Source organism: Bidens hawaiensis, unplaced genomic scaffold (genome assembly GCF_021521415.1).
Source record: "Bidens hawaiensis isolate Kalapana, Puna unplaced genomic scaffold, B.hawaiensis_p1.1 tig00087849_1, whole genome shotgun sequence".
NCBI classification, from domain to species: domain Eukaryota; kingdom Viridiplantae; phylum Streptophyta; class Magnoliopsida; order Asterales; family Asteraceae; genus Bidens; species Bidens hawaiensis.
This window is the reverse complement of record NW_027504310.1, coordinates 1183-11426: the sequence shown is the minus strand read 5'-3', so window position 1 is coordinate 11426 and position 10244 is coordinate 1183. Positions and strand designations below refer to the sequence as shown.

Sequence of the window (10244 nt, the reverse complement as noted above, 5' to 3'; positions counted from 1 at the left end):
ACTAGTAGAAAATTGAGCAATTGCGACCAAAATTTGCTACCGAAAAAAACGGTAGCAAATTTAGTGACCAATTTAGCAAATTTGCTACAGAAAATGCGAAACACTTGACACGGTGGCTAAGCGTTCAGAGTTTTTGCAACAGATAATTTTCGGTGGCTAAGCGATCGGAGATTTTGCAACCGTTAGCTAGGCGATCGGAATTTATTTTGCAACCGTGCTAAACGGTTAGAGTTTTTGCAACCATTAGGCTGTCGGAGAGTTTTTGCAACCACTAGGAGGTCGGAGTTTTTATTGCAACCGGTAGCAGTCGGAGTTTTTGCAACCGTTAAGCGGTCGGAGTTTTTTAACCTTTTATTTTAAAAAAGATTGAATGCACGGATAGAGTATGGGGTCTGGTCATCACTTTCAGAAAAGTATTGTTTGTTTCGCTTTCGAATAGCCGTTCGGGTAGCAGCCCGATAAGGGACGAAAATGGCAGTGCTAGTGGTGATTATTTGCTTCTTTCAACACTTTCTAGTATTACCAGAAGCCACTGTTGTCGGGGTCTAAAAATTCTTCTGCACAGATTTGACCAAAATTCCCCTGCAAAGATTTGCGCATAACATATTTGTAGGTTAGGTTTATATTGGTTAAATTTTCAGTAATTCAATGATTGATTGATTTGTAATGCTGGTGGTTTATTGTAAGCTGAATCTGAAATGGATTTGAATTGATGTTCGTCTATTGTTTACGCGTTCTAGGGTTTTAGAGATGAATTTAGTGATTTAGTGATTGTTGAATCTGAATTATGTTTTTGTTATAGTTATCATGGCAAATACCATGGGTCGAGGTAGTGTTCAATCTGGTGGTCGAGGAGTTGGGCGGTCTAGTGGTCAAGGTAGTAGTCAATGTAGTGGTCTACGTAGTATTCGAGGTATTGGGAGAGGTGGTGGTCATATTGGTGATCGAGGTGTTGGGCAACGTGGTGATCGAGGTGATGGTCATGCTGGTGATGGAGGTATTGGGCAAGGTAGTGGTATAGGTAGTTGTGATAACATTGGACCACAATCGGATGCAAATCACGATTCCTTGATGCCTTCTTCCATTGATGGTCGTGATGGTGGTGACGAGTCTAATTATCATGTTGCTAGACGAGGACGCGCTTCCCAAGTTCAAGTACCTGAATCGATGAACCACGAGTGGATTTGGATCGAAGACGGCCAGTAAATTTATATATATTAATATTATTGTTGTTTCACAACTTTTGTATGTATTAATATTGTTTCTTTATATTCATAAAAATGTTACTAATGTGGTTCACATTTATTGCTTCTAATTTGTAGATTTAACAATCAAAAGACGTCTACTCGGATTATCAGATTGAACTTAAAGCATATGTGGTTGGATGCATGGGATAGTTGGAAAGATGTTTCTTATGAGCATAGATTGAGATTGTTCGAGCGCATTAAGATGTGTGTACATAGACATGATCAGTTTTAAAATAGTCCAAAACATATCTTGATTTTACATTTACTGCTTTTAATTTACCATTAAACTTATTGGACCATTTTGTATATTTATTAAATGTTTTTTTTTCTTTTAGAGTTATTTTCAGTAGGAGGAGAAATGAAACACTGAAATTTTGAGGTATTGGGAGAAGTGCATTGCGGGTAAATTTCCCGATTTGTTGAATAGGGTACGAATGGATGCCAAAGAAGCAGCGTGAATACAAGGTTTTCAAGTTGGAGATGACTTTAGCGTTCTTGAAGACTTTAAACCCTCCTGGATAAGATCTGAGACATAGATAAAAATGATTGCAATTTGGAACACACCTGAATGGAAGGCAAAGTCTACAGAAATAGCGCTATTAGAAGTAATTCAATCGGGGGAAAACATACACTTTGAGCTCAAACCTATATGTTTACAAAAAGAAAAGCGGTAAAATACGGTTTGATTTTATTATGATTTTCTGCTTACAGTTTTTTTTTTTTTTTTGCATATTTTTTATTAAATTAGAAGTTTATAGATAAACTAACCAAAATCAAGATATGTTTTGCACTTATTAATAGTTACATGAGACGTGCTAGATGCTCCGTAAATGAAACCTTATCTTAATTGTATGTCGGGTTATGTGAAAATTCTTTTAGCAAACTATTCTTATTTTACATAATGCACTATAAACCGAATTCATAACTTAACAACTAGCTATAGTTATGCCATTATGTGTCGCCAAAGTTTTTCATTCACTTAATAATATGATCGTAAGTTCACTTAATAACATTATTCCGTTTATAATTTATATAATACACTTACTGTTTATTTGATGATTTCTTATTAGATGGCTTAGCCTGCCCATCCGACGAAAGTCTTCTGTTTAGTCTTCCAAGTTCAAGTTTCATTAGCAAAATTTTATTTATTCTATATTCGTTAAACGTATAAATCTCATAACATATGTGGTGTGGGTCCACTTTTTTTACGATGTCATTTTTTAATATGTTCGAAGATAGTGGCTACACATATATAGTGCATAAAAACAAGCGTTACATATCATATAACACAACTTTTTACTGTTGTAAACCAAGTAGATCGCATGTATCTACCAATTTTGTGTTAATTTGGGTCACAATTTATATAGAACTGATTTTTAGTTGAAGAAATAGCTAAATTTAGGGCTTGTTTATTTCATCATCATATATTGGCAACCTGCATGTTTTTTGTTTTTTTTCTGTAAATTTGTATTTGAAGCCTAGCTTTTTCTGTAAAACAATATTCAGCTGGTGATTATGTTCATGATTATTAAAATGTTTATTCAAAAAGATACTAATGTTATACAAATTTAAAATTAATGAATTTGAGAAACTTCCAAGAAACCTTGTTTTGATATTGACTTGAACAATATTTAAAGTCTGACTATTAATAAATGTTGATTTCGATTGATTTGTTAATTGCTTAAGTAGCTTATTTTAAAAGGGTTAAATTTTTTTGTTCATGATTTTTTATATATTTTTATTTTTTGTTTAATATATATTTAATTAAAAAGTAGTGTTTGCATTGATACAAAAGGCAACCGAGCAGCAAGTAGGTTTAGTTTGACTCGATTTATGGATATTAATGGAGTTGATCATGTTGCACATGTGTGTTTGCTCTATTACGAATATGATTTGGTAAATGTGATTTGACGAAGACTTATGGTCACAAGCTGCTAGGGGCATGAAGAAAGGAAAGGTGTATGGGGTTAGTGGCCCGCGTGTACATAGTAGACAAGACACCGAGGTATGTTAATAGAACTTTTTTTAGTATTAGGTACATATATAACAATTAATGACTTTAGTGTAGCGTTCAAATTACCGAATAAATGCTTACTTAAATAATATATCTGCTTATTAAGTTATTTAAAATAATTAAACACATTTGCGAGTTTAAATGAAGAAAAATGTTTATGTTAATCCACTATTTTAGAGTGAAATAAGCTGATTTAATTAAGCAACTTGTTACAGCCCGTTTATAACTCGTTAAACATGTTTATTACAGCTCGTTAAATCGTTACCAGTCTGATTCTATACCATCTGCCCATTTACTAATCACATATAACCTTTTTCTTACAACCCGTTTATAGTTTGATTATAAGCCATCGGCTCGTTTACAACTCGTTTATATCCTGTTTATTACAGTCAGTTTGTAGTTTGGTTATAAGTCAAAGATCCATCAACATGTTTGTTACAGCCCGTTAAATCGTTAATAGTAAGATTATATACCTTTTTTTATTACAACCCATTTATAGTTTAATTATAATCCATCGGCTCGTTTACAACTCGTTTATATCCTGTTTATTACAGCCCGTTTGTAGTTTGGTTATAAGTAAAAAATCTATCACCGGTTTACAACACATTTAAGCTATTTATTTGTGGCCCATTGTTAATTGTTTTGTAGATTGAAAAGTTGCATTTGGTTATCAAGGAGCTCGTGAAGGAAAAAGAAAAAGACAAAGAAAGATTATATGGTATAATTGCACAGTTGATGGCTGAAAAGGAAAAAGACAAGGCGGAGAAAGACGCAATTTCTAATAGGATGACTAACATTGAAGCTATGTTAAAATCTATGGTTCGATAATCAATTTCAGTATTTTAAAAACAGTTTATTTTGAATATTTTAAACATGTGCAGTTATGTTTGGATATAAGACACTTTATTATGGGTTATATTTTGGATGTTTTTTTATATTTTGACATGGGAATTCAAAAAAGTAATAGTGTTATTTTTTGACAAAATGGTTGGACAAACGAAAGTATCAAAAATGGTCAGAAACAAAAAATGGTCAAAAATGGTCAGGTAAGGTAGGTCAAAAATGGTCAGGTAGCAAAATTGGTAGCAAGATTTGCCACCGCAAGGTGGTTTTAAAATCTAATCCGTGGTTGCAAGATTTGCCACCGCATGGTGGTGGCAAATCGCAAGGTGGTTGCAAGTTTTGCGACGGCTACAGTAGTGGTCGCAAAATGTAACACAGGGTAATAGCGACATGCGTTTTTTCAACCGCACTTTCGGTGGCTAAACAGTCGCAACAAGGCAGCTGCGACCGTTTTGAGACCAGAGAGGTGTCGCAGTTGCTTAGTTTTCTAGTAGTGATATATACCTTCAGGAGCTTGAGCAACACCAGGAAGTGTCGCAATTGTTATGTGGTGTTGCGGTATGTGTCCTTGAGAGTAACACCTCCAAAAACCTGTAGTTTAAGCACGTTCTTGAACCGGCCTTTTTTTATAACTTATTGTAGGAGCCTATATGATCCTACAACAATCCGTCCGAATTGGATATGACCTTTCCTATAACTTTTAAGCTTAAACTCATATGTATAATATTCGACCAGTAATGGAAACTTAAAAAAAAGACAGCCCATCCCGCATTGAAGTTATGGATATGTCAAACATGGGTAACCATAAATTAAATGGGTAAGTATGTCGAAGATTCCTTCATTTGGTTATTGACTTTATGTGTGTGTGCAGCACAAAAGTATATCGCACATCTACACACAACTACACCAAAAAGTATTGAATATATCTTTTGTAGGGGGGCCAGCAAATTACATAAAATCAAGAGGTTAGGTAGTGGGGATAGTTCTATATATATGGGTAGTAGTAGGATGGAGGCCAAACTTGTCAAATATTCACTAAAGATAGTTAAGTCCCCACAGGCCTTCATTTATCACTTCTATTTTAGTTAACATGTTTGTTCTCTGAAGAGGCCTTTAAATACTGCTATTATTCATTCCGTGGTAAAATAAACGAATCGTTCATACAACAAAATGGATTCCAGAAGACGTGATGCAAAAGGAGATAGATTCTCCGATGAGCTAACAGTTGATTGGAGAGGCAGACCCTCTAGTTATGATAAACATGGCAGTACCAGGGTGGCTGCTTTTGTTCTGGGTGCGTTGATTAATCTCGACTTCTCTCTTTGCTTCCATATTTCATGGTTATATAAATATACTAGTATAATTTTCTACAGGGGTACAGACATTTGAGATAATGGCCATAGCAGCAGTTGGTAATAATCTTATAACATATGTGACAAATGAGATGCACTTTTCACTGTCAAAGGCGGCAAACATAGTAACAAACTTCGTAGGGACTGTGTTTCTCCTTTCCCTCTTTGGTGGCTACCTTTCGGATTCCTATCTCGGTTGCTTCTGGACCATGTTAATCTTTGGATTTATAGAACTATCTGTGAGTTTTATATATTTCTTAGCATGCCGTATTCATTTAACATTCAGCTTATATTTGATGGTTGTAATTGTTGTAGGGATTCAAATTGTTATCGGTTCAAGCCCACCTCCCTCAGCTGAAACCACCACAGTGCAACATATTAACAGACGGAGATCGTTGCGTAGAGGCCAAGGGAGTAGAGTCTTTAATATTCTTTGTGGCTCTCTACTTGGTGGCATTAGGGAGTGGCTGTGTGAAGCCAAACATGCTGGCTCATGGTGCTGATCAGTTCAGTAGGAGTGACTCTAAGCAGTCCAAGAAGCTCTCCACCTACTTCAATGCCGCCTACTTTGCGTTCTCTGTTGGAGAACTCGTTGCTCTGACCCTCATTGTTTGGATCCAAACACATTCGGGCATGGATATTGGGTTTGGGGTGTCTGCCATTGTCATGGCATTGGGTCTCATCTGCTTGGTTTCTGGCACCATGTTATATCGAAACAAGCCTCCTCGAGGAAGCATCTTAGTCCCTATTGCACAAGTAAGATCACGTTTATTTTAGACCCTATTATTTAGCATGCTATGAGTTTTGTGGTATAATGCAGGCATGGCGTCACCGTAGAGTATATAAATGATATTCAAACCTTTATATTTATCTCTCTCTACACCTTAGCATATCCCACATCATTTTTTCTGCCCACATAAGAGATACTGTGCCAAAAAAACATGCTCTCCTGAGTAAAGTAGACAAGAGAACAACCTTCTACAACATGTAATTAATAATGTCTATTCTTTTATCATCTTTTCCTTTTTAAAAGAAATCAAATCTTTTAATCAAGTAGGGACCTAACCTTCCTTAGATGGAACCTTAAGCTACATGATTTCATATATTTATAATACAAATTGATAAATAATTGGAAACTTCAAATATCCTGTATACACATTATTTATTGCTTTGCCATACGAATGCATGCAAACTTGTTTGCATATGTGGTTGTAAAAATTAAAAATGCTTATTTTGCTACATACTGTGTTCTTTAATCATAAAAGTAACATACTGAATTCTCTGGCTTTACTTTTAATCTTCATAGATTTCTTCCATCCTTTACCTGCTTTTTTCTCTCCTGTTGTATAATATTAATTTGTACTTTATGCAGGTTATTGTTGCTGCATTTGTAAATAGGAGTAAAGTGTCTCAATGTAATCCTCAAATGCTTCATGAAAACCAAAATGATCACCGGAACAACATTTCTATGTCAAATGAGGCTACAAATCTTTGTCATACTGATCGGTTTAGGTAAACTTCGACATTGATTAATCATATCCTTGTCATTGTATTAGATTTTATTTATGAATTTCAGCTCGTAGAATCGGTATAACATAAATTAACCCATTATAAATTTAGTAATTGATACTAGTTGTTAATACAACAATATAAGAGCAGGTCAACAGGTGGTGTAGTGGTAAACACATTATTTCCGTCTTAAGATAGGTCGAACATTAAAATCTTGTTTGTATTGACATGTTACCATGATGTTATAATTTGAGGAAACTAATAATTATGCTTTTTGGTTAAGTTTTCCGTCTTAAGCCTCCTGATCAGTGATCAATGTAAAACAATTTACAGGTTTTTAGATAAAGCCTGCATACAGAAACAAGGGAATATCCATAATGCAAAGGAGAACCCATGGAGGTTATGCACTGTTAATCAGGTTGAGCAAGTGAAGATCCTTATATCAGTAATCCCAATATTTGCCTGCACAATTGTCTTCAACACAATTTTAGCACAACTACAAACCTTCTCAGTGTCACAGGGAAGTGTAATGAACAATGAAATCACACAGTCTTTTCATATTCCACCAGCCTCACTGCAAGCCATCCCTTACATCTTGCTAATCTTTGTTGTTCCCCTTTATGATTACTTTTTCGTCCCTTTTGCACGAAAAATCACTGGTCATGATTCAGGAATCACCCCTTTACAGCGCATTGGGTCGGCTTATTTTTGGCCACCTTTTCAATGGTCTCAGCTGCGCTGATGGAGAAAAAGAGAAGGGACTCATTTTTAAACAACAATCAAGCATTATCTATTTTTTGGATAGCCCCACAATTCTTAATATTTGGAATATCTGAAATGTTTACGGCTGTTGGGTTGATCGAGTTCTTTTACAAACAGAACCTGAAAGGGATGCAGTCTTTGTTAACCGCTATGACATACTGCTCATACTCCTTTGGATTTTATCTAAGCTCAGTATATGTTTCTCTAATTAACAAGATTACATCCAGATCAAGTGATGGCGGTTGGCTTGGAGATAATGATTTAAATAAGGACAGGTTAGATCTTTTCTACTGGGTGTTAGCAGGTGTAAGTTTGATCAACTTCCTAAATTATCTGTTCTGGGCAAGATGGTATAATAATTCAAGTACTACCTCTTCAGCATGCAAACTGCAACATCATGCAATTGAAGAAGGCTTTGCTAATACCTTAAACAATGCAAAAGTAATTGAAGATGGTGATGTCTGACTTCATATTAGTGTGTATTTATGTAGCCAAGTATTGTAGCATAATAAATAAAAATGTCAAGTGTTGTATCTATAGAAAAAATCAAAGGTGTCATCTCCTTATGTATAAGTTTATATGGATATATGGAAGGAAAAGCTAATGTGAAATTTGTCAAACTTAGTGAAGAAACACGAAATCACTCTTAGGTCTAATGACTTAGTCTAGGGGTTAAATAAAGTATCTCCTATGAGAGGTTTGGTATCATCCGACGCAAATGAGTAGATACACCTACAAAACAGAACGCCCTTCGGCGTGAAAATCAGTATGTGTATATGAGTATAAGTGAAATATATAATCCTTGCGGAATACTAAAGAGTATTCTTGTGCAAGAGTCCAGATCCTTTTATCGTTGGAGGTAGTGAGGTATTTATAGCCGGATGGGAAGAGAGAATGTGTGGTCACCTGCCATGCCAAGAGGTCCACCAATCAGAATGCTTCTACGTGCATCAGGGGAGTTGGTGGGCAATATAGTCCGACCAACGTTGACGTTTTGTACTATTTAGTATTATTGATTGTGTGTTGTCAATTCTCTATTGGTTGGGCGTCCTTTTCTATGAGGATACCTCCTTTTTTGTACCATACATCTGGAGATCTTTGGCGCGATACTTCCCGAGATGTCAGGGAATGTTTGGCGCATGATAGTAAGTTTTCCAGAGCCGCGATGTGTATCCGGCGCTTGGCTGTTTAGCCAGCGGAAGCGTGCACTTGATCAAATAAGTGGGTTTTGGACCCTACCTATACACTAAATTTCTGTAGCAACACAAGCCTACTTATGTAGGCTTGGTTTGGAGATATTGACTGAACGATCCATGTTTTTCTCTTGGTTTATTCATTTATTTATTTATTATAATTATTATTAAAGCATTTCCAATATATTCTCTTTCAAATGCCTATTAACAAGCCACACCATTCATACCCATTTTTCAAACGTATACATTTTCTATGCGCGGCCCGCTTTATAAGCGTTGGGGATGTAAGTATGAAAACGAGGACGGATACTGATCTCACAAGTTGAAAAGGAGTGCTATAATTAGAAAGATAGTGGGTGTGGTACATTTAGCACAAGTATTTTTTATGTAAAAAGGGCTGACTAAATTGTTTTGGACCCAAAACAGGAACGACCAAAGTGGTTGGTTTAGTGCTTTTGCTTTTAATCAAATGGGAGAAATATGTGTCCCACGTCCTTTATTTTGTGTCTATATACCAAATAAAACGAGATTGTAACGAGATGCATGTTCATGGAAACACAGTGGATGTCCTTTTCAGTAGGGAAAAGTTTATGTGTGATTTGGTTAACTTCTTTCGGTGATCTCTTTAATTGTTAAGAATATAAACTATAATAAAAGTTTAGCGTGTGTATATTGGGCCACGTGTAATATATACAATCATATGAGACAAACATAAAACTAACTATAAATTTTTGTAGTGTTATTTATGCAATTAAGGGGGTGTTTGGGATTCCTTATTTTCATCTGTTGATCAGTTCTTCATGTAAGTAATATAAAACATGATAAATATTAAACCTATGAACCTGTTACAGCATGGAGAGTAGTAACCGCATCGGAGAATGATGTAGACGACATAGTTGTCAGCTTGATCGAGTTCCCCTTTAGGATGTATAGTTAAGGATGGTGTTAGGGTTCTTGAGAGAACCCGGTTTAGGAGAGAGGAGTCACACAAAATTATAATGTGTGTGTGATTAGGTTATAATGTTAATTTATTCTCTCTATATATACACCCAAGGGGAAACCCTTTATTAGCTATTAAGAGTAATATGGCTCATCAACAATTACCAAGCTAATATATAATAAGGTATAATTAATTATTTTGACCTATTCTTATATAAATGATAATGATGGCCATATAAATAAATATATATAATATATTTATTCTTACATTCTCCCACTTGGCCGAGTAATCATTTATTATGAGTATTAGATAAGTCTGATCAGGAGTTAACACTCATTTCAGTTTTAGACTCAAACTGGAGCAGAGAAATACAATCATTGAATT

The 10244-nt window shown here is 35.3% G+C and overlaps 1 pseudogene across 1 annotated transcript; it reads left to right on the top strand.

The window, feature by feature from the left end:
• The first annotated feature begins 4874 nt into the window (after window positions 1–4874).
• Window positions 4875–8192, top strand: LOC143607856 (protein NRT1/ PTR FAMILY 4.3-like; annotated as a pseudogene). Its single transcript, XR_013149076.1, has 5 exons — window positions 4875–5398; window positions 5478–5695; window positions 5772–6212; window positions 6829–6968; window positions 7299–8192. The product of XR_013149076.1 is annotated as a protein NRT1/ PTR FAMILY 4.3-like (transcript).
• The last annotated feature ends 2052 nt before the right edge of the window (window positions 8193–10244 follow it).